The following is a 19,558-nucleotide window of genomic DNA, read 5'->3' on the forward strand; positions in this document are numbered from 1 at the left end:
AAATTCCTAGATGATCCAACAGCGAGATGAAACAGAGGTAGGTTCAGAAATTACATGTCACACACACGATTCCCTTTATGATAATCAAACACACAACCATTTATATTAGAGACAATCACACGGAATCTTTCTTATGTTATATAGAAAATGTAAAATGTGCCCCTAAATGAAGAACTCTATATAACATATTCAAATGTAACGAAAGCTAAATTTGGTACCCCTCAAGGATAACCTTCGATGATAACGAATATATAACAGTACATGTATATGTTTGTGTGTATATGTGTATATCATGCGTGCATATCTATGAGTGTATATTTTAAGTTTGTATATTTGTGTGAATATCCATATGTCTCTCTCTCTCTCTCTCTCTCTCTCTCTCTATATATATATATATATATATATATATATATATATATATATATATTTGAGGGTGGGTCTATGTCTCTATATATGTGTGTCAATATAACGGGTGATTTTTTAGAAGAGGTGAGTGTTAAATGAACATCTATCAATAATGGACCGATTTTATATCTAGAAATAAATTTTCCGTATTTAAAAAACAGTAATCCATTTTTTTCACATTTCCTCTGTTATTTTGCTTCTCCTCTTCTTTATCTAGTTTTGGATTCATTTTCAAACTATCTATTTATTACCTTTTCATGTCGAGTGATTATGTATTGATTATCGTATTTTTTTTTCGTTTAGAAAATCTTTCAATAGTAAATTATTAGTTTTTTCAGATGATTGCATTGTGAGTTCAGTCATTTTTACTCATTCATGACCGAAATGTCGTCCCATTCCGGATTCAATGAGAGATAGTAGATGATAATAATAAAGAATAGGATAAATGTTTGATTTTTTATCATTTCCCCTTTTTCTGACTTGCATTCGATATCCAAAATGTACATGTTTTAATTTGACACTTATCGAAAATATAAATGCAAACACTTCATCTTTTGAAGAAATCATTTTGTTGTATAATACAAATAGTTTTCGGCGATTTTAATTTTGCATTCACCGATTACTAAAAGTACGAACACCTATGACGATGTCTGCCCAACGATTTCAATGAATACCACGAAATGCCACTGACGATCCTGTGATTTGCACGTGAACTTTTTGTGGCAAAAGTTGGGCAATCTACAACAACACCTCTCCTGAATAAGCTTTGTAAAATAGCAGTTGGAAGTAGAACTTTTAGGACGACTGGAAACAATGCCGAGATAAGCGGGGAGCACAGGCAGCATCTATTATTCTCAAAGGTCACTCATCTTTTACTGACCAGGTTAATCGTTACTTAACTTCAGCGATCTGTGGGTATGTATATATATATATATATATATATATATATATATGTGTGTGTGTGTGTGTGTGTGTGTGTGTGTGTGTGTGTGTGTGTGTGTGCTAGAATGTTTTCATCTTAAATTCTACGCAATTACGCAGAATCTTGGCATAAATAGAATTACAGAAAAAAAGTGAAATAGAACCGATCATCAATAAAGAGATTATCTAAAATGAATAAGTAATTAATAAACGCTCATTTTTCAGAGGAATATGCAAATTAGTAAACCATCACGTATTAGCCGGCATATTCATGACTGAGTATGTTAAAATAGTTCGCTTGAGCAATTGCTAGATATAAAAAAAAACATACTTTTACTATTAATTCTAAAGCGGAAAAAATTTTAAACTTATATATATTTAAATGTATAGTATCAGTTCTTTAGCTTATTTACTGATCTTTATTATTAAATAAAACTGTTAGGCATAATCATGATATATTTAGTTCAGGATGTATTAGATATAAATTAATATATTTTTCAACGATGCCTGTTTCTTTCGAGTAAATCGAGTGTTTTTTAAGCGCCATGATATGGGCGCAATCTCTCGATGTGAATTCAAATAAGATATGCTTTTAATTGCATACATACTCGTAAGATACATATTAAGCCACATTCTGAATTTCAACTTCTTAAAATTCCCAAAGCTACAAATATTTTCTTGTACCAAACCCATCTAATTCATTTGAATCAATATTGTAATAAAAATTATTGACATCCGATTTAGTATCATTTATGTGACTTTATTAATCAAATCATAGGGTATCGCTGGACGAATACTTAACATAATTAAATTCTTCTTAAATAGGAGAAGAATTCAGGTTGTTTTCGACGATCGTACACCTAAACCCTATCATATAAATGCGTGTGTATCTCAAGGGTCAATTCTTGGACATTTATTATTCCTAATATTCATAACCGACCTCCTAACAAAACTGTCTCTGATATAGATATATTTACTGATGACACCACGACCTATAACAGACACGAGAGGAAGTCTAATGAACATATATCTAAGGAAATGGCAGAAACGTTAGTGGAAGACCTCCAATCTTTAGTGGAATGGGGACAAAAATGAACTAAGCTGGTTTCCTTCAATAATTACAAGAAACTTTCTCATCCAATAACAGCTATGACAAAATATACATTATCTGAAATTACTTCTTTCAAACTCCTCGGTTTAACGTTCACATGGAACATGAGTTGAAACAGATGCATCGACAGCATTACCATGCTGCTGCGATGAAGGTTGGTTCTCTCTACCGTGCTAGAAAGTTACTTACGCCTGAAAGTATCCTGTACTACAAAGTAACCATTCGCCGAGGTATGGGGTATTGTTGCCACTTTTGGGCTGGTACTTTCTGCCCTGAACAAGGTTCAAAAGAGAGTCGCCGTGATATGTCCTAAACTGTCATCTAAGCTTCAACGTCTGTCCCATCGACGAAATGTTGCACAATTCTGTCTGTTTTACAAGTATTTTAATGATGGATCCCCCGAGGAAATACTAACCCTTTTACGCTCTCGGCGTAAATACCCCCGACAAACTGGAAAAGCGGCCAGGTTCCAGCTTTGCACAGTAAATAGTTCTAGGTATAAGAAAGTCTTCTAGGCTCATAGTTTCTTCCCCAGAACTGCTATACTATGGAATTCCCTTCTGGTTTCCTGCTTTCTCACTGTAGTTACATGCATAAGTTCAAGTGTAGTGTGAACAGATATCTTGCTGCTAAACTTCCTACATAGTATCCCTGCAACCCATATCCATGATTGTAGCCCCCTTCCTCAAAGTAGCACTGTGTTTTGTTTTGGGTGAAAATGTAATGAAAAAATCGAGTGGGGGGCATAGATTGAGACTTGTAACGTTAAAAATTAACAAATATCCATTTCTTGATTTTCCCAAATGTGTGGCAGTCTGGGACGGCTGCCACAATTCAATTTGCCACAGACACATTCGCGACTTAACAATTGAGTATGCAGCACTGAAGCAAAGTCTTCAGAATTGAGTTATACTCCATTTTATGCAGCCGTAGCGTGAACTTCACTGGAAACATACACAAAGATCAACATTGTATAAGGAAGCTTGCTGTTCTGAACATGCGAGAATCTGTGTACACTCTGATGTAGCAATTTTTTCACGAGTGGTCTGAGTAGTTTTCAGAAGAACCAGAAGATATCCGGATAGGCGGAGTATTTGATCATGTTAGGGGCTTTATTTTACATTCGAATAGCGATATTTTAAGGCATTAGTAATAAGTAGTTGATTCGAGTAAAAATGAGCGTTTTCTCATTGTCGCCATTCGAAAGCACATCACTCGAGGAAAGATAGATATTTACTGGACTGAACCGTGCATCGTGAGATACGTAGATAGTCGAATTTTCTTTTATTGTTCTCTTTTAATACTAAAACATTGAGTTCGTATAGAAAATAGTAATATTAAATTTAATTTCCTATTATAAGTTAATTACATTATAGTATCTCTTTCTTGTGATCTCTTAGTCTCTGAATACCATAACAAGAATTCATCTAATCTGGTTGATTATCCAGCTTGGTGTTTCCACTTTAGGTAACGCTGCCTAGCGAATGCGCGAAAGTTCTCGTTTGAGTCATTATATATTAAGTATAAGAAGGAGATTTTATTTTGACATTGAATAAAATGTTAGTGTAAATATTTTATCAGGGTTTACTTGCAGGGAAATGTGTCCACATGCCAGGTTGCCCTGATAAACCCCTGTACAGTGAGACCTTAGAGAGTCGAGAGCAAAATCTAGTAGACACCGAAGTTCTCTCCAGTAGGCACTTAGATTTTACAGAGTAGAAGTCGATATGCTATGATACAATCGAACACAGTAACTGCGCTATCAGTTGCCATTTTTGACAGACGAATATCAGTTATATATCGATCTCACTGCCTCTGCGAGTTTAAAACGCAAATATTAACATAATAAAAGAATTATGAATCATAAAAGAACCTACAAGAGTGAGGATAAAAATGATGTATGGTAGTGTCACATACACCAATATGCCATTTTTTTAACGATTGTTCTTGGGAATAAGAGAAATTTGTCATGTTGCGCCTGGCGCCTTTGATTCGAATACAAAGGAAGCTTAGAACTATGGAATTTTATTGATTAAATATCGGTGATGCTTTAATTCCATTGATTTCATTTTATTTGAGTTTAAGGCAATGCGAGGTGAAATAAAAGGAGAGGGATATAAAGCTCGAACTATTTTGGGTAGAAATAACAACTCCATCGGTTAGTTAGCGTTTCTAAGGTTCATTTCATGAAATTGATTCTTTTCTATTAGAAGTTCCGTTATTTATTGTTTTTCTTTTAAGATTCTGTTTTTATCTTTTTTTTATCATTTTATATTTTTGTTCGCTTTTTACAATTATTTGTATTTTTTTTTTGTTTTTATGTAATTTATTTGCTTACGTGTATAATTTTTGTATGGTCCTCTTCGTTATTTATTTTATTATCTTATTTATTTTTATCTTCCTGATTTTCTCATCACACATTTGTTCTTTTTCGTCCTCCACTTCGTTGTTTTATATCAGTTATTTTTTTTCTGTTTCCTTCATATTTTTCTATCTGTTTTGTTTAACTTTTTGAAATATATTGCCCTCTTAAATTTTATCTTCATATATTCCTGAAGTTTTTAGATAGGAATTGATGATCTGTATTTTTGGGATAATTCGAATTACTATTCTTATATTCAATATTTGCATAGTTCCAACAATTCAAGTGATACAAATGACCCCACATCTGTAATGGAATGGGGAATAAAATAGATGGTCCCATTCAATGCTGCTAAGGCTGAGCTTCTTTCCTTCAATAATTGCAAGAAACCTTCTCTACCACCAATAGCAATGGCCAAAAACACATTACAGTAAGTCTTCTAAACTGCTTGGCCTAACGTTCACAGGGTGCAGGAGTAAGAACAGATACATTGAGATCATTGCCAAGGCTGCGGCTAAGAAGGTTGACTCTCTCTACCGTGCGGAAAGCTAATTACATCTGAAAGTATACTGCACTTATATAAGGCCATCATTCGCCCGTGTATGGAGTATAGTTGTTAATTTGGGCTTGTGCATCTGCTACTAGTCTCTCACTCCTGGGCAGGGTTTAAAGAGAGTCGCCAACCTGATAGTTCCTGAACTGTTATCTTAACTTCGGCGTCTGTCCCATTGACGAGATGTTCCATCCCTTAGCCCGTTCTACAAGTATGTTAATGGCACATGCTCTGACTAACTACAAGCACTTGTACCCCCTCAGCGTAAATATCCCCGAAACACCCGACAATCAGCTAAATCCCATCTCTACACAGTAGAAACCCCTAAGTGTAAAAAGGCTATACTCCAATAGTTTCTTCACTAAAACTGCTAGATTTTTAAACTCCCTTCCAGGATACTGCTTTTCCAACTGTACTGAAATGCATAAGTTCAAGTGTAATGTGAACAGACGTATTGCTACTTGTCTTCTTCCATAATATTCCTGCAACATATTCCCCCTGTTTCAAAATGTAATTGTGTCATGTTTGGGGTGAAAATTGAATTAAATATCAGTTTTCTGTCCGTCTTCTTTTTTTATTGCATTTGTCTATCTATTGTCACTTTTATCCTATTTGTTGGTCTATTTTATATTCTCATTTCAATTAAAATGCTTCTTACGTTTTCGTTGTCCTTTTCTATTTAGGAAGGGATTCTGTCTAGTTTTTTTATGAATTGTAAATTACCGTTCACTTAAAGTTTTCTATTATTTCTACGTTTCTTTTGTTTTTTTCTTTCATTTTCATTTCACTATTCTTCATCCGTTTAATATACTTTGTATTTTCAACTATCTTTTTTTTTCTTTTTTTTTCTTTTTTTCTCCTACTTATTTTGTCATCTCCGTCAACTTGTGCTGTGTATTGTTTAATAGTCATAAAGGCAAAAACGGTTCAAGGTGACCATTAATAAGATACATTGATAGACAGTTTAATAATGAAGTATATGATAGAAGGATAACTATAACGAATGAAAAAAACTAAATTTGATTACTTATGAAAACTGTTAATAAACAGGTGTTGGCATTGTGTTTATACACAGTTGTATTTTAATTTACAGAGAAGCAGCCCTCTGGTAATTCGTTTCACAGATAAAAAATACAAAATGCTCTAAATCAACACCAATAATTACGCATTAAAAATAGCGAAAAGGATCAAGAATTTCCGAAGTTCCACGTAATATAATTAAACAATCTATTTGAATCTCGCAACATATGTAATTAACATTTTGAATTTACTTTAAATAATCAATGAAAGAAAATAATAATTTTCCCGGTATTGAAAAACTACAAGCATACGAAAGATGTCTTTCGTATCCAGCACTGCAAAGATGAGCTTGCTCTTTCCCTGCTAAACATGTTAATCTATTATTGTTAATTTTTGTTGACAATATTCCGTCTGCCTTGTGTTTTTTTTTTACCTTTTATTGTTTACGTATTTTTGTTCTTACTTTTTATATACATTTACTTGTGTGGTTAGAAACTTATATTCTTTCAATATATATTATTCTTGATGACTAAAACCCTTCTGTTGTATTTCTATTTAAAGTGGAGCATTTGTTTCAGATTTCATTTCAATCGATTCATGTGGTCTTAATTGCTATTTATCTTCTCATTCTCTTTCCATACTTGAAATGGTTTCGTTCGAAAGTTAGAAAAAGAGACTTGTTTACTCGCTATCTATCTATCTATCTGTCTATCTATCATATATATATATATATATATATATATATATATATAAGATACAAATACATTCAAATCGGGATTTATTATAGAGTTTGGGATACTGAATAGGGTAGAAACGGATGTAATGCATGTTAGTACATCTGGGTTCCTTCTAATAAGATTATGATTGACTGATTAAGCCATAATTACCGGCTGGTAGAGCCGCCTGACAGAAAAATATAAAGATACGTCCTCGCGTCACACTAGCCATATACAAGCTTCAATCACTCGATCAGTAAGACAACTTACTAAATTATTGCTCGAATACAGAAGCTACGACGAATGGATCCCTTTCGCGGGGTATCAGACACATGCAGAAAATCGGCATTATAATAATGATGAATGCATGAACCATGGAAATAACGACTGAAGCTGATATCATTGTATGAATAAAGTGGTAAAAACAATAGATGGAAAACCAATATTGTATTATTTTGGGTAAAGGTAAAACAGAAATTAATAGCGAATCGCTCATAAAAATAGCCTTTTTCTAATGACGATTGTTGTCAGCCATAATGTACAATAATTGTAAAGCGAATGGTTCGTTAGGAAATATATCAGAGAATATCCCTTTCATATTTGTTTCATTGATCATACGGTCTACATTGTCCCTTTTGTTATGTATTTGAATTTTGTATATCTCATGCAATTTGGATTATTCAAAGAACTGTTCTTATCTTAAGTGGTATTCGTGCAGCGTTTCGGTCACTGTAAATCTAAAAAAAAAATACAAAAGCAGTTTTAAAATTCATACCTCGTACTTGTCCGCAATGACTTATGGGTTAGTTCATAAATAAACTTAGTAAAATTCAGTTGTAGCTTACACTTTGATGGAAATTGAAGATTTCGAGCGACACCGAAATACAATTACGAATTACTTGCTATCTAGTCAGACATTGCTGGCGGAACAAGAGCATGATATCCCCTGTGTATTAAATAAATAGTTTTGTTCGAAATTTTGTGAAAATTTTTAAGTTTGACAAGATACATCTGGAAAAGGTCGGAAGTTTAATCGAGCGAAATGTTGTGCTAATAACACTCGAGATCATAACAGGAGTCTGAATGAATTGCATATATATATTTATTAATTGGAATTCATTATTGAGATGGATATTATTTATTAATTTATTTATTGCGAACTATTAGGATAAGGCTAATAGTCCACAATAAATAAATTATTAAATTCTATATTTTTGTTTGTGTTTTATGGCAAAAATATATGCGTAGATCACCAGGTGAATGTAGGTTCATCATCGGAACAAAAACTACAAATTATAGCTAAGAGAATGGACCAGGTTATCTCACTACAGGTTACAGTGTACATTAGCGTATAACACGGTCTATACAATTGTGTTTATCGGTACATAGGTGTAGTCATAGGTGGTTCTGATTTCGGAACGCTCATGGAAGTCCAATACTGTGGTCTTAGTCAGTTCTAGGATGACGGAGTTGACGTACTATTCCTGGAGTCCTGCCTCAACTGTAGCTCGCATGTTCAGTGGGGGAACAGGTGGCTGGTTTCTTTTAATGCATCTAAAGCCAAGCTCCTATCTTTACATGATCAACGCTCTGATCCCCATCTGGCATTAATTGAAATGGATGGCTCTCGTCTTGGGATGTCTCCATGTTTTGACAAGCTTCTGGGTTTGACCTTTATCCCTGATCTGAAATGGAACACGTACATCAAGTCTGTTGCCAAGGTTGCTGGAAAGATGGTGGGATCCTTCTATTGCTCCAGAAGATATCTCACTACTGATTCAATTCTCTACCTGAATGAAAGCCAAATACGCCCAATAATAGACTACTGCTGCTACATCTGGACAGGAGCTGCTAAAAACAGTCTATCATGCCATGACAGAGTTCAAAATAGATTTCATGGCTTAGTAGCAACATCTCTCCCACAGAAGCGACGTTACGAGCCTCTCTTTGTTTTATCGTTATTTCTATGGCAAGTGCTCGTCTAACCTCCAATCTTTGGTCTCCCCTCGCCAATCTTTCACGATGAACACCCGTCTATCTGAAATCACTGTCATTAATTTTCCCCACTTTTTATCTGTAGCTAAATCAAAGCGTAGATTACATGAACAAAGCTTCTTTCTTAGAAGTGCACGACTGTGGAACTCTGTTCCGTTTGCCTGTTTCCCACCTGACTACAACTTGGATGTCTTCAAGTCCAAAGTAAACAAATACCTGATGAACTGCCCCCTTAAGTAAGACACTTTATCAAATCTCCAATTTCAAGGATTACTACGATAATCTCCCATTGATTACTGTACACGCAATAACCCTAATCCTCGAGTGGCTTCAGGGCCTTGATAAGTGGTGACCTCAATGTTAACCCCCCCAAAAAACTATAATATTAAGAAATTAAAAATATCACAACAAAAACAAAGTTTGCGGTATCTGATTTGGCCGTCTCTCTTTCTCTCTCTCCTGCTTACTGTCTCTTGTAAAAAATTACGTCAAACTCAGGTTCGTCCTGATTGGCTAAGTTGACCAAATCACATATGCATACTGACTGAGTAATTTTCCACATATTTTCCACACAAGTAAAATCCGAAACCTTGACCCGAAGGTCATATCCTAGACAAAACAATACTAGTAGATACCATGTAACGGTTATCGTCACTAAAACGATATTATTATTATTATTATTATTATTAATGTTTCCGAATTTTTCCCTCGTTTATTTTGCGGTTCTAACAAACAATCTGGCCTAGGAAAGGCCACCGGTTTGTGCCCGGGATTGTTTACATAATAAAATATTCTATTTCAGCTCTAATTCAACCATAACTAATTTAATTTTCAACCATCATTGATGATACGGTCACAAGAGTAATGCTCTACTCAGGCTTGAAAAGCAAATTTGAAATGCATACTGAGACAGGTATATTCTCTTTAACATTAAATTAAGCTAATAAAAACTCCTGATTTTAACCGTTGCAAGTGTTTACTAAATATGAGAAAGCAAACAATAATCTTATTCCACATTGTCTGAAATGAATTCGCAAGTAATATCTCACCTAAGTCTATAATCAGCCGTTTATTTAATTTTTCCTATTTTGTGTCGATTAATACGTTTTTGATATTTTAATTACTGATTTGTCACGTTTACTTTCCTATTTATTTTTTAAATTCCCCGATTGAGACTGTATTTTATAAGAATATAAATCGTAATTCAAGCACTAGCAAAAAGTGATTTTTTCTGTCGTTTTAACAGAAAGTGTACACTTGTATAGCATATTAAATTATTCAGAACTTACTGGTCGATTTTTTACACGATTTGAAAAAGTGATTGTTATTGCTGTTCTTACGTTCTGCGGATAGCGTAATAAATCCAACCACCATATGGCCGAAAGTATTATAAAAATGATCAAGTTGACAAATTTATATCCTTACTTTGTTACTGGTGATTCTCCGTGCATGCGCTTATACGTTATCCTTCAATGACATAGCGTTATTCTTTCAAAGGAAATACACTTAGCCAAGAGAGACGAAAGACTGATGACATTTATTCAATTCGTTCCGAATCTTTAAACACTAGGGAGAGATCAATAACCACTGTTTAATTGTATGTTGGCAGTCCATTTAATTTATACATCTGAACGCATCGCGTCTCTCTACTGGACTGTATTTGTATTTCTGTCACTGTCTCCCTTCCTCTGTCTGTCTGTCTGTCTGTCTGTCTGTCTGTCTGTCTCTCTCTCTCTCTCTCTCTCTCTCTCTCTCTCTCTCTGTGATATATGCTACGTAATATGTATTTGGTCGAATATTTCCCCAGCGTAAGTACTTTAACCTCGTACAGGACGTCGGTATACGCTGCTATAATTTAAGAATCGTTAATATAGCCTCAACTAAAATATATGCTAGCTTTCCACCCGGTTAATGTTTTACACACTTATTTTCGTCTATGAAAGTGCCCACGTATTTAACCTTTTAAACAAAGAAACAATCTGAGTCGCTCAATTTTATTATCGTTATTAAATTTAACGTAAGTTTGAGTTTGCTCATGAAAATATTTTGTGCCAATTCCCATGATGTAATCGACCTATTTCTTAACGAAGGCGATTATGCACAAAAATAGCCTTCTGTAACAATAAAGGAAGCAACACACCAGCAATTGGAGTAAGCCTTGAAAGATAGTATAGTAATTTCCTCTAAAATAGTACATAAAATACCTTGTTAATATTAACTGAAATAATACTATAATCCTGCTTCAGGGACATAGAAATTCCTATAAGTAATTTCTACGTATATATCTAAGGTAAAATACCACACCCGGTACGTTCTATAATTTATACTCTACATTCTTTTATATTAATATGTTCTCTATACTGTGTGCTACGTATTTTCATATCTCCTATAATATTTAATATTAATTTAGTTTACAAGTTTAAATATTAGTATTTTCATATTGATTGCATGCTACCAAGTACTCCAGTTGTATTCCTTATTGTACAACAGGCATATACGTGTGGTGTCCGTGCGACAGGGTAAGGTGAAATCAGGACAAATGAGAATACGTAATGAATAAATAAAAAAAATGTTCTGAGAAAATTTCATTGCTCTTTTAATGTTCTGGACACTTTGGAAACGCTTTCTTTTATCACTTTTAGCGTTATTATTTAAGGATTTAAAATTGTTTGTTAATTGTTTTATTAATTAAATTTTCCGTCAAAAAATTAACGTAGAAAAAATTCTTGTTTGTTATTTATGTGAACAAAGCTTTATTAAAACTATTTTTGCGTCGGGTGCTGATGAATTGTATTAATTCGATTTAATTGAAATGCCTATAGCAGCGTTGCTGTGATATTGGTATTTGGATAGATTATCAGAAGTATTATTACACACAAATCAACATGATCGCGTGAGCGCACACACACACACATATATATTTATAATATGTATATATATAATATACATAATATATATGTGATGTATATAATATATACATGATATATAATATATATATATATATGTGATATACTATATATATAATATATAATATATATAATATATATAATATATATATATATATATATATATATATATATATATATATATATATATATATATAGCATGCCGATATAAGAATAACACCGTTTCTACCATAACCTAACTTTCGAGAATCTTACCAAAATTTCTTATACTGACTAGCCGGCTGCTTTCAATTACTGGGGCATTGGACTTGTACAATAACTTGTGTCTTAATGTCTAAAGTTTGAGCTTCTGAGTAAGTCCCCTGCGGGGCTAAATATACACCGGTTCATCTTCAAAAAATGAAACACGTATTTGTCGATATTATATATTAATACTGTACATTTTAGTGCTTATTAGAGAACTGAATTTACGACAATTCCGGGTGGTCATTCGGAAAAGTTCCCAAACCAGTAACAAATTAGATTATCGAGTACTTATAGTCTGAGTAATTCTAAAATATGGTTAATCAAGTTGATCAAACCGGTGTATTTTCAACATAAATTGTGCCGTATTTATTTAAATATAAAGGTAAGATTGCCTCCTATAGAACCCAGTTTCAGAAATTGTTTATTTGTATTAAATAACTTTATACATATATATATATATATATATATATATATATATATATATATGCAATCATATAGATACAACCTTGTTTGTGTGTGTGAAATTGTTTATTTGTATTAAATAACTTATATATATATATATATATATATATATATATATATATATATATATATATATATATACTTGCATTTCAAACCGGCGTTGTCCGAGTATTTGGATGTGTCTGTTGAGCAAAAAAAAAAAAATGGTAGCAGGAAGGCAGGCTCGAACCCGTACCGCGAAGGAGGACAAGAACGGGAAAAAACCTGACGTGTATGCTGTTACGACTACCGCCAAACCGGAAGTGACATTTTTTAAAATTAAGGTTGGACAATCGAAAGGAGAGAATGACTTTAAAAAATATTGGCGAAAAAAGCGAATCCCCTATAGAAAGATTCCCAGTTTAAGGTGAAGATATAAATGTTTTTAGACAATTTTTCAATATTTGTCGTATGAAAGGTCGGACTTTAAAACGATACTGATGTTGGTAAAATCCGTCGCCTCTGTCAAAACTTTTAGGCATACATGCAAACAAAGATACATACATACATACATTTCTGTATTGGTAACTAAAAGTTTTCGAGGCAAACCGATTAAAAAGCTTGCTCTATCTCTGAATACCCTTTATGTAAAATTTCAAATGTTTAGACCAGAAATTGTCTGAGTAATTTGGAAGAGACCGCAGAGGCCACTTTTCTTTTAATTTGATCCCTATTATGACCCCTTAACAATTATTGTTTTGGGCTCAAATCAAGTTATTAAGTTAGATCCATGTCCAAGGAACATATATATAAAATTTCAAGTGTTTAGACTGAAAATTGTCGTAGGAGTTTAGTAGAGTTCTAAAAAGTCAAATCGTTCAATTTTGACCTCTTAACAGCCAGAATTTCTGGTCGAACACCGATCCCAAACCTTTTCTCAGATCTCAGTAACCTGTATATAAAAATTCGAGTCTGTAGACTTAAAATTGAGAGAATTATTGCCTAGGGAAATGTACACACACAGACACACAGATACACAGGCAGACAGACATACACTTTAACTTTATATATATATATATATATATATATATATATATATATTTAAAACTTTAATAAGTATATATATATTGAATTATTTGAAAATCGTATTTTCTGTTCGTATTTCATAAAGTTTAAACTTTCAGTTTTCCGTCGCACCCATGCCGTTTTGGTCTCTGCCTCTTCTTGTCTTATAATGATTTTTTCATAAATTCATATAACTACGATATGTTTGTTAAGATATACTATGCTTGAATGACTAAAATAAGCCTCTTCCTTTCAAGTTAAATAATACTATAAAAGTAAACAGATCTAATGATTAGCTATGCAGTACAAAATTGTTTAAATTCTGGCTGACCATACTAAATTTGAAATTAAAATGTTAAATAGTATCAAACCTATGAAAGAGTTTTTTAAACAACGCATAGTTTATGAGTGTTATAGTTACGAGATTAGGGTGATTTGTTCACCGAATTGTAACTTAGAATTCATTCAAAGAATCAAACTTGAATGGCTTTATACTGCATTCGATAACGGGGTCTATTAGAATGTATTTTATATGAAGAAAATATAAAAGAAAAGGGTTTAGATAAACAAGCGATGATTATCCAGAATTTAGTAAAATAGATATAAGTAAGTTTGAATCGAATAATTAATCAATTATTTTAGTCGTGATCAGTGTCCAACTGTTCGATAGCAGTTAATTGGAAATTGGGCGGGGTTTCGCTTTCGAGTTCGAAAACGGTTAACATTTAATTGAATTCTGTGAACTTGAATGATTTTCTATTGCTTCTTCACGACGGGGGTTTATTCTGGTTAAAAGTAAGCAGCGTTAACTTTATTGCATGTAAGCTTTTATGCCTTAATTCGATAAACTATCTAGATTTCGGAATAAATTATCAGAAAGTATAAAAAATAAATTCATACAGTGCAATAGAATTCCAAATTGTAACATATATATATATATATATATATATATATATATATATATATATATATATATAGTCATCCACATGCAGTACTGTTTCGCAGCTCATCAGTGCGGCTAGACATGCAACTACCTCAAGCCAGGATAGAAACCCGACCGTTTGTACGGCAGTCAAGGCTCCTAACCATTACGCTATTGGCGGCTGCTTGAACGAGTAGTGAGTTTTAACGATGTTTTTGATATCGTCTGAAATACCTCCGCTCGATTTGTTTACACAAAGAGCGTCGCTTATATGCTAATGGTAATTCGTGTTTCACTTCTCAATATGCTCAACTCATATATATATATAAGAAAACCTTCGATAACATGAGAGGTAATCTTCCGTAAAATTATTACATATACTTCCCATCTGACGGGAAATTCTGATAACTCATAATCACATTAAAATAAAATGCATGTCTCTTATTAATACAATCCAAAATATGACACCACAGTTAAATTTTTCCTAGAATCCACTATATTTGCAAGTAAAAGTGTTACGAAAGAGACGAAAATATTCTAAGCATGAACGGGATCTATATTTTAAGATATGAACATCGCATTCTTACTAATAAATATTGAGCGGTCTCAGAATATTCCTCTTCATCTTTTAACAGAAGTATACGAATGGATTCTAAATTAAGGAGTGCACAATGAAAAACCGAAAAAAATATGATACAGCAAAAATTGTAAATATATCTTGGATAATTACTTAATAAAATAGTTATCTCAATTTTTATGGGTTATCTGTTCTTGTTTTGCGCGATATAACAAACAATGCTTTAATGAGAAACTGCTGTCAATACACATAAATAAATCTATAATGCTCTTGATGAACGATAGAAGAGATTACATCTGCCAATTGTTTGTCATTATCCGTTTTATCATGGACGTACATGGGATAACCGTCTGTAAACTTGCTTCGTGTCTCCTCTACGTTTATCAATGCACTTTCAAAATGTAACAGCATTATTAATTTTTACACTCTACTAATAACTGAGGTATTTTGAATTAAAATGTTCAATATGAAGAAGAACATAATAAGATTCTAAATAATTACCGTTCCTTAAGCTGTTTACATCTCCCTCGCTTCTGCTAGCGACTGACAAACATTACGAGCTACGGATATACTGATCTGTAGCCTATTTATATGAATCTAGAATCATTTATTTTCAAGTAATATCTGCTTATTTTCCTAACAATCTGACTTACCTCTCTCACGCCCTCTCTTGTATTCATGTGACATCACGCACGTTTCCAGCCACGTAGTTTCTTCTCATAGTGTAGTGCAGACTCGTTAAATACATACCTCCAGTGGTCAATGTGAATGTCGTTCTGGAAACTGATATATTCAGCTGCATATTAAAAAAACATGTCATTTCTAATTATTCGAATAATTAATATATGTAAAGTTACTATCCTATTGGATAAAAAATAAAATAAAATAAACTCTGAACACTCGAAGAATTCGGTAAAAACATAAAAAATAAATAAATGAATAGGAATGACTTTCAATAAAAAGCAATAAAGAATATTGAAGCAAATTAGATGATAGCAATAGTAATAACGAAGAATAAGCAATTAGATTGATGGGATAAAGCATGAAGTCAAAAGTAAGGAAACAAAGATTATGAAAAGTAAGATAGAGATACTACAGCCGTGGTAAAAGAAATAACGCTAAGAAACAGTAAGCACGAAAAAAATCAACAACATATGTTTGACTAAGAATGTTAAAATATATCGTACAGAACAATGCAAGGTAGAGAATTGTAAAAAAAATAAAAGAAAACACGCTTGTAAAAAAGGTAGAAAGCAAACAATGTCAAAGAGAGAAAATAACCGGCGGGTAAAAGAATAGAGAAGAGTGGAAATTATAGGAAAATACAAGAGAGAAAGAAGAAAAGAGGAAGACAGAAAACACAAAGAGAGTGAGAGAGAGAGAGAATGTAAGAAAAAATAAGTAGTAAAACAACAAAGATGATATGTAATAAGGAACAACTTTAAAAAAGAAAATGCATGAGAGAGAGAGAGGGAGAGAGAGGGAGAGATAATAAAGAGGATAAAAGTGGAAATTAAGAAGAGATAACAAACGGAAAAACCAACATGAATTTCAAATCAAAGTTAAAATGATAAAGAAATATAAACAACGAACAAAATAAGTACGAAATAGAAAGCCAAACAGAAAAAAATGAATAAGTATAAAGAAAGTGACACGTAAGAATAGTGAGAAAAAATCAAAGATTGATGGAAAACAGAAAAAAAAAATGTCAAGTTAAAATCGAGAATATCTCGCAAACATAGCAGCATAGCTAATCAATTTTGGCGTTCGATGTTTTTAAGGGAAACTGACAATAAGAATGGAACCTTGGAGAGCTTCACCTTAATTCCTGAACTCGTATAGGCGTGTACTGATTTCGAGCAACAAAAGCTCTAATTCGCTTACCTAAACTCGCTCAGCTGCCTTTAAGGCGATTCCTACTGTGAGCTTATAGATTAAACTGAATTTAGAGTGAAACTGTAAAACTTTATTGCAACTTCAATATTTTAAATGAACAAGATTGCAATCCTTCCGTTCGATTTTATACTAGTGTAAAAACGACATTTTTCTTATAGTGCAGATACAAAATGTAATTTAACCTACGAGTGTCGCTCGTGAATTGCTTTTGCTTACATTATTGTTTCGTTAATACATTTTTATCTCGTATTGTACAAATAAAAACAAGCTATGATCCATATATGCTAACAGAAACAGGGGATGTTGATTACGTGATGAATGCCGGAAACTGGATTATTCCACTTTATTGCTTGTATTGTTTGAAAACGGTGACGCGAGGAGATTGCATATTAAGTAAACTTGATATCGTTTTATATAGATTATTCGCACTACTTCCCTTATCTTATTCACACAACATTTCGGCCCATGTATCGTTCGACATTCTTCACTTGTACCATGACGAACAGAAGAATCTTTATGTTATTTTTTTAATTGGAATTCATTATTAAGATGAGTATTACTTATTACTTTTTTTATTTATTATGGACTAGTATGCTCATCTTTTTAGTTGTTGATTCACGACGTTTCGGCAAATTATTCCTCTGACCTTCGTCAGCTGGTAACCGCAACGGGATATGAACTTTTTTTTTTTTTTACATAGGAATCACCACATTATCAAGGCCAAGAGGCCACTCAAGGATAATGGTTAAAGAGTGTACAGTAGAAATTGGGCAATATACTAATCATTAGTAATGAAAATTTGGTAAATTTGATAACTTATATTGAACGGCTCATCAAGAACTTATTTACTTTAGACTTGAACACAACCATATTGTAGTCAGCCGGAAAGCAGGAAAACGGAAGACAATTTCACAGGCGTGCAGTTCTAAGAAAGAAGCTTTGTTCATGAAATCTACGTTTAGGTTTAGGCACAGATAAAGAGTGGGGGGGATTATTGATAGTGTTTACAGCTAGACGAGTGTTTCTTGTGAAAGTTTGGCGAGGGGGGAACCATGGATTGAAGCTCAGTCGAACACTTTCCATGAAAATAACGATACATCAGAGACAAACTCGCAACATCTCTTCTGTGAGATAGAGGTTGCAAGGATCTCCTAACTGCATGCAGGATAATAGTCCACAAAAATAAGTAGAATCTTTATGTTAGATTCCGGAATCTGCAAAAATTTCGAATGTTACTCTATAACCAACAGGAGTAGCGTGCTCTAGTTTCTTTAGCAATAACTGGGTAGAAGCCATAAGTAATTTACAAGTGTATTTCGTGTCGCCTGCAATGAGGACAAACCATCACTCTCCCGAAGAATGTAATATACCACTTCATTTTACCAAGTATTACGCCAAGACTTATTTGCTGACAATTCTAGTATGGGTTTTATGAGACTTAAATTAACATTCCAGAGTTCGCCAAAATAGACCTGAAGAATGTCGGAGTTTACATTGCCGTAAATGTTGTGAGGATCAAAACTAAACCAAAACGATAGTTTTAATAATTCAAGTAATACGAATAACGAATTCTTATCTAAAAAATTTAGACATACAAAATTGAAATGTTTTTAATTTTCGTTTCAGTATTTGCTATTATACAACTTGTTATGAAAGAATATTTTTACCTTTCTACATGAAACATATTCTTTGTTAAGCTTTTATTATTATTGCATAAACACTTTGTTTATCTGATTCAATAATGAATTTTAGTATAGAGAGATGATAGGTACAATTGTACTACCGTTTTATTATTATCGTCTTAACAATTGGTAAAAATGTGTTTGTACAGCCAGTGTGTTCGATGCTTACAAAAAGTGCAGGCAAAAACACGAATGTCTACTGCTTCTATTTATATGATTGCGATCTTGTCACTTCATTTTGAAAATAGGATTTAATAGAAGAGTGCCCATTTTTTTTATTAATGAGTATTGACAGAAGCGTGTCGAAATTAATTTCGAAATTATTTATTGTAAGTGCAGACTATTTGAGAATCCACCAAATCAAGTGTAGTATACTAAAAACGTAATTATTTCACCATATTAACAAATAGTTATCACCCGTTCCTGAACAATGAGCGCAATGTTGTCCATTTACTGTCGTTGGTTGCGACAAAATTGAGAATTTTGAAAATAAAGCGAAGAAAATCATAGATAATGTTTCCACCCTATATATCTTAATAAAATGTAATTTTTTATTTTTATTTGTAAAGTTTGACTAGATGGCAGTTGAAATGGCAAATAAAACTTTGCTTTTTCTCAGCCAATTTCGACTTACTACGTACTTTCTTAATACTCTTATAAAGTAGTATTCACATTTCGCATCTATGGCTTGATGTTTGCCTCAATATGCCATAAAACATCAAAACAGCTGGTTTTCGATG

General features: G+C 32.9%; 1 long non-coding RNA gene across 3 annotated transcripts in view; it reads right to left on the reverse strand.

Annotated features, from left to right (window-relative positions):
- Window positions 1-19,558, reverse strand: part of LOC145247912 (uncharacterized) — a 348,143-nt gene that overhangs the window by 240,969 nt on the left and 87,616 nt on the right. For all 3 annotated transcript variants that reach the window (XR_013863299.1, XR_013863297.1, XR_013863298.1), the window contains one exon: window positions 15,894-16,036. This is a non-coding gene — a long non-coding RNA (uncharacterized LOC145247912). The remainder of the gene's footprint in view (window positions 1-15,893; window positions 16,037-19,558) is intronic.

Source organism: Euprymna scolopes, chromosome 26 (genome assembly GCF_053919585.1).
Source record: "Euprymna scolopes isolate OS-2025 chromosome 26, ASM5391958v1, whole genome shotgun sequence".
NCBI classification, from domain to species: Eukaryota; Metazoa; Mollusca; class Cephalopoda; order Sepiida; family Sepiolidae; genus Euprymna; species Euprymna scolopes.